General features: G+C 43.8%; 1 long non-coding RNA gene across 10 annotated transcripts in view; it reads right to left on the minus strand.

Annotated features, from left to right (window-relative positions):
- Positions 1-18,297, minus strand: part of LOC129561526 (uncharacterized) — a 108,619-nt gene that overhangs the window by 43,439 nt on the left and 46,883 nt on the right. For 8 of the 10 annotated variants that reach the window (XR_016037398.1, XR_016037396.1, XR_016037397.1 and 5 more), the window contains one exon: positions 2,981-3,047. The exons of 1 other annotated variant lie outside the window; for it this stretch is intronic. This is a non-coding gene — a long non-coding RNA (uncharacterized LOC129561526). Of the gene's footprint in view, positions 1-2,980; positions 3,048-4,966; positions 5,051-18,297 lie in introns of all 10 variants that reach the window. One more of the 10 variants, XR_008687020.2, reaches the window with a different exon arrangement.

Here is an 18,297-nt window from a genome sequence, read left to right on the forward strand (position 1 = left end):
TTTTCTAAATCTCTCAATTTTCATTGAAAAAAAAATCTGTTAGCTTCCTATTGCTTGTGCAGCAAATTACCACAGATGGACTGACAACACAAATTTATTATCTTACTGTTTGGGTGATGAAAAGTCTAAAATGTAGCAAGGCTACATTCCATCCAGAGGCCACTTCCTTGCCTTTCTGAGCTCTCAGAGGCTGCCTGCACCGATGAGTTCATGGCCTCTTTCTCCGACTTCAGAGCCAACAGCATAACACTGCGAAGTCCACCCTCAGTCACACACCACACACTCCCCCTACCCAACCCTGCTCCGTCCTCACGGTTTCTTCTCTAACACTCCTGTCACCCTCTTAAGGATCCGTACGATCACACGTGGCCCATCCAAATAATCCAGGGTGAACTTCCCATTTCAGATGCTTAACAACCACCTCTGCAAAGCTTCTTCAGCCACATGAAGGGACATGTTCACAGATTCCAGGGGTTAGGATGTGGACATCTTTGGGGGCCATTATTCATCTAACACAGCCACTTTCACATGGGGTCTTGAATACATTTTTGGTGTGCTCTTTTAATAAGACTTTTTTAGAAAAGCTTTGGGTTGGAAAAGGATTGGCCAACAAAGTGGTAGAGTGGAGTAGAAAGACCCTGAGGTCACCCACCTATCACGAGCACACCAAAATCACAGCTAAAGAGCTATCATCTATCTAAAGACCACTCCTACCAGAAGAGCTCCTCTACAACTTAAGACATAAAGAAGGAACCACAGCAAGATGGGTAGGAGAAGTGGACTCACAATATATGACCAAGTCCCATATCCCCATGTGGACAACCCACAAACAAGAATAAATATAGGGCTGTCCCAGAGGAGTGCGTTCTTAGCCCCACTGTGGGTTCACCAACCCTAGGATCCTGCCCTGGAAAGATGAGATTCTAGAGAATTTGGCATTGAAGGCCAGTGGGACTTAATTTCAAGAGCCCCACAGGACGGGGGTTGGTGGGGGCAGGAGAAATAGAGACATCATTCTTACAGGGTGCACATAAAATTTTATACCAGGACCCAAGATAAAAGCAGGAATTTAATGGGATCTGGGGCTAGACCTCCCTGCTCGTCTTGTCAAGTCTCTGGACAGGCAGGGGTAGCTGCAGCTCACCATGGAGACATAGACCCTGGCAGAAGCCATAGCGGGGAGGTTCCCTCTGTCACACGGACATGCCTACTGGTGGCCACCATGTGGGGACCCTCCCTCTAGCTCATCAGTGCCCAGACCCGGCCTCATCCCATAGCCCTTAGGCACCAGCACTTTGGTGCCTCAGGTCAACCAACCAAACAGGGTGGAGGCACAGACCCACCCACCAAGCAAACAGGTTTCCTAAAGACTTCCTGAGACCACAGCCATCTCTTGACACTCCCCTGGACATGGCCTTGTCCCCCAGAAGCTGCTGCCAAGACCCAGCTCCACCCACCAGTGGGCAAGCCAAATCCTGCCTTCCAGAAGCCTATATTGGCCTCTAGACCAGCCTCAAACATCAGTGGGCAGATACCAGACTCAAGAAAACCACGCTCACACAGCCCACCCACAACAGGCCAGAGGCTTCCTGGGCCAGCAGGCCAGCCCCAGCTTCTCCACAGCCTCATATCCAGCTGTGTCAGGAGGCAGTCCCCCATGCACCACCGGTGAGCTGACGCCTGCCCTGGGGCCCCTGGGCCCAGCAGCCCAGACTGCAGAACCCAGTGCCATCAGCAATGTGGCACCAACCCTGGAGTACTCTGGGCCCAGATCCTGCTACTAGCAAGCCACCACTAGCCCTAGGGCCTCCTAGGGTTCTGCATCCTGCAGCCTTGAGACCAGGTCACACTAACCAACAGTCAGGAGAAACCACACTAGGCAGGGCCTGACAACCAACCAGGCTAGGGGCCTGAGAAACCTACAGTACCACCCACGAAGTCAGCCCCATCACAGCAGGACTCACAGCTCTTTTACAGAGAACCCCTAGGGCGCACAGCTTGGGTGATGAGGGGAGTGTGCTGTGGCGAGGCACAGGTATCTACAGAAGGACACTTCTCCAAGGTCAGTAGACATAGCTAACCTACCACGTGCGTAAAAATACAAACAGCACTTCGAAAAAATGAGGCAGAAGGGGACCATGTTCCAGATGAACTAACAAGGATAAAACCCCAGAAGAACTAAGTGAAGTCCAGATAGACAGTCTACCCAAGAAAGAGTTTAGGTGTAAAGGTAATCAAAGAACTCAGGAGAAGGATGGAGGCAGAGCAAGAAGTTGTAAGTTTTTAACAGAGCTAAAGAATATAAAGAACACCCAAACGGAGGTGAAGAATACAATAACAGAAATGAAAACTACACGAGAAGGAATCAGTGAAGAAAGTCTATATATATATAGACTACTAGAGACGACTATCTTCAGTGTTATTTTAGACTCCTTTTGGTGTGTATATATGTGTGTGTGTGTATATAAATGTTTACTTTGTGTTTACCAGGAAGTTTTTGTATATATACAGACTACTATACAAAAGCTGCTATACAAAAGCTTCATGGCAAACACATATCAAACATCTATAATATATATATACACACGAAAAGAAGAAGGAATCCAAAATAACAAATGATACTCATCAAATCACGAGAGGGAATAAAAAGGGAAAAAAACACCTACAAAAACAACTCTAAAACAATGAACAAAATGGCAATAATAACATACATATTGATAATCACTTTTAATGTAAATGAAGCAAATGTTCCAACTAAAAGCCACAGGCTGTCTAAACAGACACAAAAACAAGACCCATATTCATGTTGCCTACAAAAGACTCTCTTCAGATCTAGAGATATACAGACTGAAAGTGAGGGAACAGAAAAAGGTATTACATGCAAATAGAAACCAACTGAAAACCAGAGTAGCAATACTTCTACAAAACAAAATATACTTCAAAATAAAGACTGTTACAGGATAACAAAGAAGCACTCTACCTGATGATCAAGGAATCAGTCCAAGAAGATACAATTGTAAATTCATGTGCAGTCAAGAAAGGAGCACCTAAATAAATAAAGAAAATATTAATGGACATAAAGGAGAAATTGACAGTAACACAATAATAGAAAGTGAAAGTGGAGTTGCTCAGTCGTGTCCGACTCTTTGTGACCCCATGGACTGCAGCCCCCGAGACTCCTCTGTCCGTGGGATTTTCCAGGCAAGAACACTGAAGTGTGCTGCCATTTCCTTCTCCAGGAGATCTTCCCGACCCAGGGACTGAACCCAGGTCTCCCGCATTGTAGGCAGACGCTTTATTGTCTGAGCCACCAGGAAAGTCCTATGTATATGTGTGTGTGCTTTGCCAGAAAAAGCATACCCTTTAACTTGGTAATTCTGGTAATGTTTCCAAAGAATATATATATATAGATAAATAGATAACTCAGACATAAAAGTATGACCTTTTACCACGTGCAATAACATGGATGAACCTGGAGGCTGTCATGCTTAGTGAAATAGGTCTGGTAGAGAAAGACAGATAGTGAATGCTATCACTTACATGTGGAATCTAAGAAAATACAATAGTAGGACAGTAATACTCCATTTATATCAATGGACAGATCATCCAGACAGGAAACCAATATGGAAACACAGATCCTAAAGCACACATTATGAACTTAAAAGACACCCAATGAACTTCACTGATTTATAGAGAGCATTCCACCTGAAAGCACCTGAATATATACTCTTCAAGTGCACATGGAAATTCCCCAGGACAGATCACAAGCTGGGCTATAAAACAAGCCTCAGTAAAACCGAGGAAAACTGAAATCATATCAAGCATTTTTTTTTTGTCTGTTCACAACACTATGAGACTAGAAATCAACTACAAGTTAAAAAAAAAAAAAACACACATAGCGGCTAAGCAAACAATGGATCACTGAAGAAAGCAAAAAGGAAATTAAAAAATACCTACAGACAACTGAAAATGAAAACTCAACAACCCAAAACCTGTGGATGCAGCAAAAGCAGTTCTAAGAGGGAAGTTTATAGCGATAAACACTTACATCAGGAAACACAAAAAATATCAAATGAACAACGTAAAATAGAGGAAAATGGTAGAAGAAGAGAAATCATAAAGATCAAAAGAGAAATAAGTGGACCAAAGACTAAAGAAAAAACAACAGAAAAGATGACTGACACCAAATCCTGGTTCTTTAAAAAGACATTAAAAAAAGAAAATGGCTCCTCAAGAGAAAAAGAGAGAGGGCCCAGGTCAATAAAATCAGAAAGGAAAAAGGAGAAGTTAAACTGACACCACGAAAATACAAAGGATCCCAAGGTATATGAACAAGTATACGCCAATAAAATTGACAACCTAGAAAAAAGGGACTATTCTTTTCTGAAAAAAAACAATTCTTAGGTACAATCTCCTAAGACTGAACCAGGAAGAAAAAAAATATGAAGATACCAATTCAGTTCAGTACAATCACTCAGTCGTGTCCAACTCTGTGACCCCATGGACTGCAGCATGCCAGGCCTCCCTGAGAGACCAATTATCCATAATGAAATTGAATCTGTAATTTAGAAACTCTCCACAAACAAAAATCCAGGACTAGATGTCTTCACAGGCGAATTCCACTGAACACTTAGAGAAGAGTTAACCCCTACAAGGGATTAACATATACACCCTAATGTATTTAAAACAGGTAACCAACAAAGATCTGCTGTATAGCACAGGGAACTATACTCAACACTTTGTAATAACCTATAAGAGAAAAGAATCTGAAATAAACAGATGTATGTATGTGTAGAACTGAATCACTCTGCTGTACACCTGAAATTTAAATAACATTATAAATCAATTATATTCCAATTTTTAAAAGTTGGGGGGAAAAAACCAAAACACCCAAAATGGTTCTGGCACAGAAAAGACACATAGATCAATGGAACAGAAGAGAGAGCCCAGAAATAAACCCACTCACCTACAGCCAATTAATCTACAACAAAGGAGGCAGGCACATACAGTGGAGGAAAGACTGTCTCTTCAGTAAGTGGTGCCGGGTACACTAGACAGCGACACATAGAAAAATGAAGTCAGAACATCCTCCAATACCATATACAAGAACAAACTCAAAATGAATTAAAGAACTAAATGTACGACTGCATGCTATAAAACTACTAGAGGAAAACATAAGCAGAATATTCTTTGACATAAATTGCAGCAATAATTTTTTCAGATCTATCTCCCAGAGTGAAGGAAATCAAAGCAAAAATGAATAAATAGGACTTAATTAAACTTAAAAGCTTTGGCGCAACAAAGGAAAGCACTGAGAAAATGAAAAGACAACCTACTGAATGGGAAAAAGCATTTGCAAATGGTATGATCAATAAGGGATCAGCTAAAGCTGAAGCTGCAATACTTTGGCCACCTCATGGGACGAGTTGACTCACTGGAAAAGACTCTGATGCTGGGAAAGGTTGGGGGCGGGAGGAGAAGGGGACGACAGAGAATGAGATGGCTGGATGGCATCACCGACTCTGTGGACATGAGTTTGAGTGAACTCCAGGAGTTGGTGATGGACAGGGAGGCCTGGCGTGCTGTGATTCATGGGGTTGCGGAGAGTCGGACACGACTGAGCGACTGAACTGAACTGAACTGATGCAACATATATAAACAGCTCATACAATGCAACATTTAAAAAAAGGCAAACAATGCAATTAAAAATGGGCAGAAGACCTAAACAGACATTTTCTGAAAGAGGAAATGCAGATGGTCAAAAAGCACATGAAAAGATGCTCAGCGTCACTAACCATGAGGGAAATGGCTAATTCAAGCCCACAGTGAGATATCACTCCACACCTGTCAGAATGGCTAACTTCAGAAAGAACAGCAAGAACACGCTGGCAAGGACATGGAGAAGAGAGAAGCCCTGTGACTGCTGGGGAGACTGTCACTCGGCACAATCAGTGTGGAAAATCGGATGGAGGGTTCTCAAAAAGCTAGAAATAGAACCACCGTGTGACCCAGCAACTCCACTCCTGGGTATTTATCCAGAATAATCATCAGTTCAGTTCAGTTCAGTTCAGTCGCTCAGTCGTGTCCGACTCTCCGCGACCCCATGAATCACAGCACGCCAGGCCTCCCTATCCATCACCAACTCCCGGAGTATCATAATAATAGTTAAAAAGATACACACACTGCAATAGTAGCATTCATCGTTCACAGTAGCATTATTCATAATTACCAAGGCATGAGGCAACCTAAGTGTCCATAAACATCAATTGATAAAGGTGGTGCATATATTATATATTTTATACACACACACCCACACACACATAGATAGATACAATGGAATATGCGGCCCTGGTGGTTCAGTTGGTAAAGAAACTGCCTGCCAATATAGGAGACCCAAGAGATATGGGTTCAATCCCAGGATCAGGAAGATCCCCTGAAGAAGGAAATGGCAACCCACTCCAGTATTCTTGCCTGGAAAATTCCATGGACAGAGAAACCTGGCAGGCTATAGACCATGGAGCTTTGTCTATGACAAAGAGCTGGACACAACTGAGCGTGTGTCCACTGGAATATTACTCAGCTTTGTCTATGACAAAGAGCTGGACACAACTGAGTGTGTGCACGCACGTGCGCGCACACACACACATACACTGGAATATTACTCAGCTTTGTCTATGACAAAGAGCTGGACACAACTGAGCGTGTGCACACACACACACACACACACACACACACACACACACACACACACACTGGAATATTACTCAGCTATAAAAAAAGAATGAAATTTTGCCGCAACATGGATGGACTTAAAGGGCATTATGCTAAGTAAAATAAGTCAGACAGAAAAAGACATACTATATGCTATCACTTTTCTGTAGAATCTAAAACATAGAACAAACTAGTGAATTTACCAAAAAAGACACCAACAGATAAAAAGAAGAAACCAGCAGTTACGGGCAGGAAGGGGGAGAGAGGCAGCCTAGGGGGTGGAGTGCGAGGTACAGACTGCGAGGTATAAAAGAAGCCACAAGAACTAAATCCCAGACTGGACGCTACAGAGCTGGCGGAGGAAAACACCAGCAGACACTGTGCGACAGAGACGCAGTGATGATTTTTGTGCAACACGGGGGATGTAGTATTTTATAATAACTACAAATGGAACACAATCTTTGGAAACTGCGAATCACCTATACATACATCTATATTACACATCTGTAATTTACATAATATTGTACAGCAACTATATGTCAACGAGGAACGCTGGGCTGGAAGAAGCACAAGTTGGAATCAAGATTGCCAGGAGAAATATCAATAACCTCAGATATGCAGATGACACCACCCTTATGGCAGAAAGTGAAGAGGAACTAAAAAGCCTCTTGATGAAAATGAAAGAAGAGAGTGAAAAGGTTGGCTTGAAGCTCAACATTCAGAAAACAAAGATCATGGCATCTGGTCCCATCACTTCATGGGAAATAGATGGGGAAACAGTGGAAACAGTGTCAGACTTTATTTTTTTGGGCTCCAAAATCACTGCAGATGCTAACTGCAGCCAGGAAATTAAAAGACACTTACTCCTTAGAAGGAAAGTTATGACCAACCTAGATAGCATATTAAAAAGCAGAGACATTACTTTGCCAACAAAGGTCCGTCTAGTCAAGGCTATGGCTTTTTCCGTGGTCATGTATGGATGTCAGAGTTGGACTGTGAAGAAAGCTGATCGTGGAAGCATTTATGCTTTTGAATTGTGGTGCTGGAGAAGACTCTTGAGAGTCCCTTGGACTGCAAGGAGATCCAATCAGTCCATTCTAAAGGAGATCAATCCTGGGTGTTCATTGGAAGGACTGATGCTGAAGCTGAAACTCCAACACTTTGGCCACCTCATGCGACGAGTTAACTCACTGGAAAAGAGTCTAATGCTGGGAGGGATTGGGGGCAGGAGGAGAAGGGAACAACAGAGGATGAGATGGCTGGATGGCATCACTGACTCGATGGACATGAGCTTGAGTGGACTCTGGGAGTTGGTGATGGACAGGGAGGCCTGGCATGCTGTGATTCATGGGGTCGCAAACAGTCGGACACGACTGAGCGACTGAACTGAACAGAACTGATATGTCAACAAAACACACACACACAAAGGAAACAAGAGTTTTGGGCTCATGGCAAAACTGAAAACAAAGTACAGAGTCCCCAGATACCCCATACCTCCACAGGCATAGTCCCCCACTATCTGCGTTCCTCAGTGATATATTTTTTTACAGTCGATGAATCAACCCTGACACATCATTGCCACCTAAAGTCCAAAGTTTGCATTAGGATTCACTCTTAAAAGTCAGAGTGTTAGTCGCTCAGTCGTGTCTGACTCTTTGTGACCCCGTGGATTATAGCCTTTCAGGCTCCTCTGTCCATGGGATTTTCCAAGCAAGAATACTGGAGTGGGATGCCATTCCCTTCTCCAGAGGATCTTCCTGACCCAGGGGTTGAACCTGGGTCTCCTGCATTGCAGGCAGATTTTTACTATCTGAGTCACCAGGAAAGCCCCAGGGTTCACTCTTGGTGTGGTACGTTCTATGGGTTTGGACAAATGTGTAATACCAGGCATCTATAATTACAGTATCAAACAGTAATTTCATCGCCCTGAAAATCCTCTTTTACCTTGTCATCACCCCCAACACCTGACAGTCACTTTTTTTTTCCAATTGACAAACTATTCTTTTAGAGCATTTGAGGTTCACAGCAAAATTGACAGGGAAGAATGGGGACTTCACACACACTCCCTGCTTGCATCACTGTAATACCATGCATATCCCACTGCCCTAAACACCCGTGTGCTCCACCCCTTCATTCCGCTCCACTCCCTCCGGTCTCCAGAGTTTTGCCTTTTCCAGAATGCCACATCGTTGGAACCATACATTATGTAGCCTTTTCTACCTGGCTTCTTCCACTTAGTAACATGCATCCAAGCTTTTTCTATGTCTCTTCTTAACTTCCTAGCCCATTTATTTTTAGCTCTAAATAACATTCCACGGTATGAGTGTACCACATTTTTTATTTAAACTGTGCATATAGACAGGGGCCTCACAAACCCAGGGGGCTGCCCCGCCCTGAGGCCTCCGAAGCATTTTAACTAGGTGAGGGATTTATATGATAAAGTAGATTTTATGAAGTTTCTGAAAAATGTGTTAAGTCCCCCGTACAGAAAGTACAATAAATAGTAGATTAGTAAACTTCTATTATTGATACTTTCATTAGGATGATGATAACCCTGAAAGACTTCTATCCCAGATGTTAAAAGATCTTATTCTTAAGATAAAAGTTGACTATACATCTAGGGGACTTCCCTAGTGATCCAGTGGTTAAGAACCCGACTCCTGATGCAGGGGACACACGTTCGTTCGATCCCTGATCAAGGAAGACTTCACATGCTACAGGACAACTAAGCCCATGCATCACAACTACTGAGCCCGAGCTCTGGAGCCAGCGCTCTGCAACAAGAGAAGCCGGACAAGGAGCCCGTGTCCCGCAGAGAGAAAGCCTAGGCAAAACACATCCATGAAGACCCAGCACAGCACAAACAAACCAATTAAATTAAAGAAGAATGCAAGCACACCTAGGGCGGAAGAAACAGACTGTTCTGCCAAACTCCAAGCTCTTTCACACGCACGACCTCAGCTCATCTTTAGATCAGTTCTGAGATGCAGGTATTGTTTCCAATCCTAATTTTCAGAAGAGGAAACTGAGTTTCTGAGACTCAGTTGTTTCAACTCTTACAACTCGCAAAGTTGCCATCTGAATCTATATCAAATCTGGCACAATTTGCATTACAAAATAATCCCACTCTCCAAGGTTGGGCAGGCTCCAGATGGGCAGGCTGTTATATAAATCAGTAATCTGCAAAGTGTGCTCCTGGGTCAGCAGACCAGCGCCACCTGTTCAAACTGCAAATTCTTGAGCCCAGTGCCTGATGTTCTAAGGGTCAGGCTGAGCAGTCTGAGTTTTCATGAGCCTTCCATTTTATTCTGATGAAGTCTGAGAACCACCAATCTAAGACACTGCTCTTTTCTTCTGCCAACAATCCCAAGATTAAAGAGAAATAAAATACTTCCACACAAAATCACCTAAGCAATGATTAAAGTTACATTTTCATTCAGTAGAAATTTGAAACAGCAAACTCACTGAAAACTCTTTTTGCCCTCTAATTATGTGGATCTTTCATCTGAACAAAAGCACAACACATTCCATCTATGTAGGGAAGAGAGGTCAAAACACTGACAGTTTGGATTGAGTTTCAGCAGGGCAGAAGTAGGATGGTCATGATGGTCTCCAGAATTTCCTCTCCTCCTGATGATCTACAATTGCTTAAATAGGACTTTGAAAGATTAGCTCCATTATCAGCCCTCCACCTCCTCCCCATGGATCATCTCCTTGGAGAACACTTGACTGCAAAAGGTCAGGATGATGAGATTAAGTCCTCTCACAATTGGAACAAAGGAAAATTGGATGTGGCTGAGAGGGGAAAAGAGAGGGCTGACATTTCATATGGCACAGATACGGCTTCCTGGTAATTCTCCACACTGTTTCTAGATCTGGGAAAAGAGGGCAAAGGTGCTCTTCCTGATTCATCATCTACATATGTCCTGATGGCTTGGATCAACATCCAGGAGTAATTTGGAAGGGCAAAGTTTCCTTCAGCTGCCGCCCCAGAGGTCTGACAATCACTTTGCATTCTCAGAACCAAGGATCAGTCCAGCTTTGGAAAAGGCCCCGGCAGAAGACTCAGGCAAAAAGTATCCCTGAGCATGCAGTCTGTTCCATGTCCATCAGAGAGAAAGCATTTCAAAGGAGATTCAGAAGAGGAGGTGAAGCTAGTGGTGCTTTCATCCAAAGCCAAAATCCAGGAGATGGCTGGTCCCCCACTCAGCCTTAGGCCTCTCCTGCTGCACTAGTTTGGAGCCTCTTAAAAACCCAGGGCAAACTCCAGATGAAGATGGGGTGGTCCCAGCTCCACAGGGATACAGGGCTCTACCCTGGCAAGGCTCAAGGCCCTCGGGACCACCCTGTTGCACCGAGTGAGTGAACTATCTTCTGGCCAGAGCCCTGCCCCTTAGAAGAGCTGTGAAGCCTGTGTCCTGGGCACAAGTGGCAGGGAATTTCACACCAAGGAGGCCTTTTCTATAGAAAAGAGCTGCTGCTGCTGCTAAGTCACTTCAGTCGTGTCCGACTCTGTGTGACCCCATAGACGGCAGCCCATCAGGCTCCCCATCCCTGGGATTCTCCAGGCAAGAACACTGGAGTGGGTTGCCATTTCCTTCTCCAATGTGTGAAAGTGAAAAGGGAAAGTCAAGTCGTTCAGTCATGTCTGACTCGTAGCGACCCCATGGACTGCAGCCTACCAGGCTCCTCCATCCATGGGATTTTCTAGACAAGAGCTACCAGAGGACAATTCTCGGAGTCACAGAAAGGTCTTCTAGCAGAGTGGAGGGAAGGAGGTGAATGTTTATTGAGCAGAAACTATGTGGCAGGCCCTTTCCATATATTAACTCATTTTATCCTTACAACCATCTCATTAAGTAGATATCTGTGTCCCCAGTTTTCAGACATGAAAACAAGGCAGAGAAGGGTTACCTACTCAAAGTCACATACCTTGTAAGTGGCACAGCTAGAAAATGAACTCAGGTCTGACTTCAAAGTCCCTGCTGTGCTGTCACAGAAGGGACCCCACTGGCTAATCTCCAGTATCTGAGAGGCCACTTTCGGCCTTTCTGCATGAGCTGTGGTCCACAGATCAATGGCAATTGCAGCGTACATCTCACTGGTGCCATCATTTTTGGCCTGCAAACATGCATCCTACTCTGTACAGAGAGGAGAGTCATGAGATTCTACAATCGCAGAAGTGGCTAGAGATCAAAAGCAGCTGAGCTGGGAGTTTTTCTCATGGATGATCGCAGTGTAGGCTGTCTATCCTTCTTTCTCCATTCAAACCTCTTTCCTCCTTCCTCCATATTACCTACCTGCATGTGTACTCAGTCATGTCCTACTCTGCGACCCCATGGATTGTAGCCCGCCAGGCTCCCCTGTTCGTGGCATTTTCCAGGCAAGAATACTGGAGTGGGTTGCCATTTCCTCCTCCAGGGGATTTTCTCAACCTGGAACCTGTGTCTCCTGCACTGGCAGGCAGATTCTTTACCACTGCACAACCTGGGAAGCTGTACACCCCAGTTAAACAGAAATCCATGATAATTTTTTTGTTTTAATCTCTTATGTGAGGGGGGAAATAAAAGGCCAAGGTGAATGAGCTTTTGCTTGCAAAGGTAACCAAAGGGCATTTGCTGAAATCTGCTTATTTCAGCATGATCCTTTAAGTGTTCTCTTACCTGCCCTGAACAAGCCTGATATACAACAGAGTCATAATCATCAGTGATATTTAAGCCAGTTAATCATTCATTTGTGATCTGTGATTACCTAAATCGTAAGAACCATTTTCTGTGAAGTTTATTTTCCCATTTTCACGCTGGCCAAATTAATTTCTTGTAAAAACAGACTTCTTTCCTGGGGTATATTGGGGATTTATTTAACTATTACAGAATAGTGAAGTATTAACTAATCCTCTAATATTTCATATTAGAAATTCTGTTTCCCAAGAGACCAACAGACAAGGTAAGAAGTTACCATCCTGCAGAAGTAACCGACCCAGAGTATCAGAAGGAAGGCTTGCTCTTACACAAAAGGAGGAGGAAGGAATATGTTTGGTACCCAGATGACCCACTGGAAAACTGTTTAGTATTTCTCTGCCAAATTTTAAAAGAAAACAGATAAGGGCAGCAGCCACAACAAGAGAAGGGCATAACGGCCAGGATCCCAAGGCTCCTATGAACAGCCCCAAGAACAAGGCAAATCGAGAATGGGTAATGGGAGAGAGAGCTTAGAAGCACCAGCTGTGACCCCAAGGACAGCTGCCACCATAGGGCTAGTCACTCCACTTTTTCCTTAGAAAAACAGACCAGTCACAATACTGGAGAAGTCATTCCCACATGGAGTAACTTGAACCTACTAAGCAAGTTGATCCAAGCAACGCAAGAGCTAAATGTCAGTGAATACTGTGGTGTCCTGACAAGATCCATCTCCCATCAAGCTACCATGACCCCAACCCTACCCACACACAGAACCACAGCACAGAAGCACTTGTCTTCAGGCTGTAAGGATCGTCCGGTGCCAACAGCGTCAGGGCACGGCTAGGTCTTCCCTGAAGCTGGCCTGGGCCTGAGGTTGCACCCTCTCTCCAGGGGCAGGCTGTGCCGTGGTATTATTGGTCAACCAGGGGAACAAAGACCCAACCCCTCCGTCTAGCTGAGGAACAACCCCGAAGGGCTACTCCACTTCCGGACCGTCTCAGAGCACCAGCTGAAGACTGCACGCCCCACGCAGCAGACAGCCCCACCCCAGCAGGTCCTGCAGCCTCCGTCACACTAAGGTCTCTTCCGCGAGCACTCCCACAGAACCTCCAGGCGCTTCACTCTGTCTTGAGAGCTGGTTTGCAGGGTACCAACCTGAAATAGTTGGTGATAATCCCTAAATGGGGGGATTATCGAAGGTTATTGTGTCCTTTTAATCTGTATTTGTGATTTTCAACAGTAAGTATGTATCACTTCTGTAGTAAGAGCTTCATACAAATATCTACATATGTGTATAAAGTTTCTTAAAATCACTGATTTTCAGGGAGAAAAGTTCCTGGTGGCCTTGATACCCGGGCACTTGCAGCATACCCCGCCTGCAGGGACTAAGCATGATTCTTTTAGCTAGAAGGGCTAAAATGGAATTTGTTTGGTTATGCTTTGTGCTGTATGTGTGAAATGTATTCTTTCGTATCAATGCTAACATTAATAAAAATATTCAGTAAATGTGTACGTGTTTCTTGAATTTCCATTTTATTCTCTGTAAAATGTATTGTTGGAAATGTGGACTTTGTACTGGGCGCTCAAGTTCACAGACCGTCTGCTCACTTGCAGCAACAGGGCTACAGGCTCCCTGGTGTCACTGAGCCCTGAACCAGTTTCTGAACAAGTAAGCCTTTCACTGCAGGAGGGTTATTGTGATTAGATTTGAATACGGTCATTTCTATATCAGCAGGAACTTGTGTGCAAGAACTCTTTTGACAGTGTATTTTAAGAACACATCATGGCATGAAATTCAATTCAACTTATGTGTTTGCTCTGTTATTATATGGATCATTTTTACATAGTTAAGATTCTGGCATTTGGGGTCTCAGAGGTCACATGCCTTGGGCTAAGACAACGTTCTGGATTATAATTAATTCAAATCCCAATTACGCTCTCCCAAGCAGGAATGGTTCTATAAAATCCTCCTTACTGCGACCAGCACGTTCCAGTTAAGTTGATTTAGTTTATTAAGCCAAATGCACTACAGGTTGTACTTATGGAGCTGGGTCATTCAACCAGAGCTGACAACCCAATACTTCACAGAACAATACACTGCAGCTGGACTTAAGAAAGAAACTCACTAATTTGTACCTGGTTACACAAACAGGCAGAAGGTGCCTGAATTGATTTCAGAGAATTATCTTTGACCACTCAAAATCACTGGTGCCAACTGCTCTGGAGGAAGTTAGCTTTACATTACAAATGTTTATGGATTAAATTACCCCTTTAATACATCAGCTTGAAAACAAACTTAAACTCAATGCTTGTACTGATATACATTATCTGCGCTCCTTGATACAAAGTTTGATTTCATCCTTAGCTAACAGCTACCTCTAAGGCAGCTGAAGGGTAATAAAAACACTCTTTACAAAAAAACTGACAATCAGATAACTTGAGGGCCCCTAATTTTTCTCTGACAAAGAGATATACCAGACCACCTTCTCTGCCTCCTGAGAAATCTGTATGCAGGTAAAGAAGCAACAGTTAGAACCAGACATGGAACAATGGACTGGTTCCATATTGGGAAAGGAGTACATCAAGGCTGTATACTGTCACCCTGTTTATTTAACTTATATGCAGAGTACATGATGTGAAATGCCAGGCGGGTTGAAACACAAGGTGGAATCAAGATTGCTGGGAGAAATATCAATAACCTCAGATATGCAGATGACAACCACCCTCATGGCAGAAAGCGAAGAGGAACTAAAGAGCCTCTTGATGAAAGTGAAAGAGGAGAGTGAAAAAGTTGGTTTAAAACTCAACATTCAAAAAACTAAGATCATGGCATCCGATCCTATCACTTCATGGCAAACAGATGGGGAAACAATAGAAACTTATTCTCCTGGGCTCCAAAATCACTGCAGATGGTGGCTGAAGCCATGAAATTAAAGGATACTTGCTCCTTGGAAGAAAAGTTATGACCAACCTACACAGCATATTAAAAAGCAGAGACATTACTTTGCCAACAAAGGTCCATCTAGTCAAAGTTGTGGTTTTTCCAGTAGTCGTGTATGGATGTTAGAGTTAGACTATAAAGAAAGCTTAGTGCCAAAGAACTGATGCTTTTGAACTGTGCCGTTGGAGAAGACTCGAGAGTCCCGTGGATTGCAAGGAGATCCAACCAGTCCTTCCTAAAGGAAATCAGTCCTGAATATTCATTGTAAAGACTGATGTTGAAGATGAAACTCCAATACTTTGGCCACCTGATGCGAAGAACTGACTCACTGGAAAAGACCGTGATGTTGGGAAAGATTGAAGGCAGGAAGAGAAGGGGACAATAGAGAATGTAATGGTTGGATGACATCATCAGCTCGATGGACAGGAGTTTGAGCAAGCTCCGGGAGCTGGTGATGGACAGGGAAGCCTGGTGTGCTGCAGTCCATGGGGTCCCAAAGAGTTGGACATAACTGAGAGACTGAATTTTACTCTGAACAGGATCAGATTCATCATTCCACTTCTGAAGATCTCTTTTTACACTGACTAACTGATCAGACACTGCGGAATGAGCTGTTTCAGAACAGCTTAGTGGGCTGACTACAAAGGTGAGCAGAATAGAGGAGCTGGTAACATGACAGTGTTTCAAGGGACAGAAAAGTGGAATGCATTGTGGCTCCTTTTAATTTTACATAATCTCAAGGCCTACTTGTGAGGCAGACCAATTAGTATACCCTTTGTAACTATAAACATTTCCATCTAACAGTCATTAGTTTGGGAAGTGAAAGTGAAATCGCTACTGGAGTGGGTTGACATTTCCTTCTCCTAAGGATCTTCCTGACCCAGGGATTGAACCCGGGTCTCCCAAATTGGAGGCAGATGCTTTACCATCTGAGCCACCAGGGAAGCCCTTTAATCATCTCTTAAAATGAATTAAGCATTAGCATTTGAAGAGTGTCTTTATCCTCTTTCATATACAACCCCATTAAATGAATAGCTCAGTTCAGTTCAGTCGCTCAGTCGTGTCCGACTCTCCGCGACCCCATGAATCACAGCACACCAGGCCTCCCTGTCCATCACCAACTCCCAGAGCTCACTCAAACTCATGTCCACAGAGTCGATGATGCCATCCAGCCATCTCATTCTCTGCCGTCCCCTTCTCCTCCCGCCCCTAACCTTTCCCAGCATCAGAGTCTTTTCCAGTGAGTCAACTCGTCACATGAGGTGGCCAAAGTATTGGAGTTTCAGCTTTAGTATCAGTCCTTCCAATGAACACCCAGGACTGATCGCCTTTAGAATGGACTAGTTGGATCTCCTTGCAGTCCAAGGGACTCTCAAGAGTCTTCTCCAACACCACAGTTCAAAAGCATCAATTCTTCGGCAATCAGCTTTCTTCACAGTCCAACTCTCACATCCATACATGACCACGGGAAAAACCATAGCCTTGACTAGACAGACATTTGTTGGCAAAGTAATATCTCTGCTTTTTAATATGCTATGTAGGTTGGTCATAACTTTCCTTCTAAGGAGTAAGCGTCTTTTAATTTCATGGCTGCAATCAGCATCTGTAGTGATTTTGGATCCCCAAAAAATAAAGTCTGACACTGTCTCCACTGTTTTTCCATCTATTTCCCATGAAGTGATGGGACCAGATGCCATGATCTTTGTTTTCTGAATGTTGAGCTTCAAGCCAACCTTTTCACTCTCCTCTTTCACTTTCATCAAGAGGCTTCTCAGTTCCTCTTCACTTTCTGCCATAAGGGTGGTGTCATCTGCATATCTAAGGTTATTGATATTTCTCCCAGCAATCTTGATTCCAGCTTGTGCTTCTTCCAGCCCAGCGTTCCTCACGATGTATTCTGCATATAAGTTAAATAAGCAAGGTGGCAATATACAACCTTGACATCCTCCTTTTCCTATTTGGAACCAGTCTGTTGTTCCATGTCCAGTTCTAACTGTTGCTTCCTGACCTGCATACAGGTTTCTCAAAAAATGAATAGCTAGATGGATATAATTTAAACTGGAAATTTTGACTTATGAAACAATACAAAAAAACAAACATTTCAAAATGAGCTTTAGAACACAGAGCCTAAATTTCAACATAGATATAATAGAGAGTGCCAATTGAGAGAATTTTTTGAGGATTACTTCACTGGAAAGCAGATGCATTTTGGGAGAACAATGATGAGGGCTGTTTGCGCTGCACCGCCAACAGTCACAGCACTCAGAGAGCATCTTGTGCTCCAACGCTCTGTATTCATAGCTTTGATACCTTGCTCATCATGTTGTTTTGCATTAATATTTTAAAAAAACATTTCATTAAAATATTGTTTATCGTAATTGCTGAGTTTTATGGCACTCGCTCTAATCTTGCACTCAAGGTGACTGCCTCGGCAGCTTCCCGACTGACGAGCACAAGGTAATAACGTCTGAGCCTCACCTGCGCCTGCTGAAGCAAGCTAGGAGGGCAGACACACGGGTGACTCAGAAGGTCCTGCTCTCTCCTCTAGCAGTGGGTCAGAAGTATGGGAATTCTAGGGACTAGATGAAAACCAGTGGTACAAATATCCTCCTGGGTCATTTAAAAAGGTATCCTCTCCAGCAGGAGAGTCTGAGAGGGTGGACGCCAACCTAGGAGTAAGGGGTTTTGTGATAACTGCCACAAGGCAGAAGCCTGGAGATGAGGCACTGCTGCGAGTGGAGAGTTAGGCTGAGGGCCAGGTCAGTCAGAGGGCTGCCTCCAGCCTTCTTCCCAACCGTACAGCCCGAAGGGCTGGGCAGTAAGGTTTGCAGTATACTCTTTCCTAAGACTGCTAGTGTCTCCTGCCAGGCCCTGGGATGAAGGCAGGGTGGGGAGGAAAAGTCCTAACTGAATGAAGAGTAACGTATTCTTCAACATATAAGATGAAACATATCTAAATACTAA

The sequence above is a fragment of the Moschus berezovskii genome, chromosome 5 (assembly GCF_049115385.1).
Source record: "Moschus berezovskii isolate FMDL1 chromosome 5, NW_MosBer_1.0, whole genome shotgun sequence".
Lineage (NCBI taxonomy): Eukaryota > Metazoa > Chordata > Mammalia > Artiodactyla > Moschidae > Moschus > Moschus berezovskii.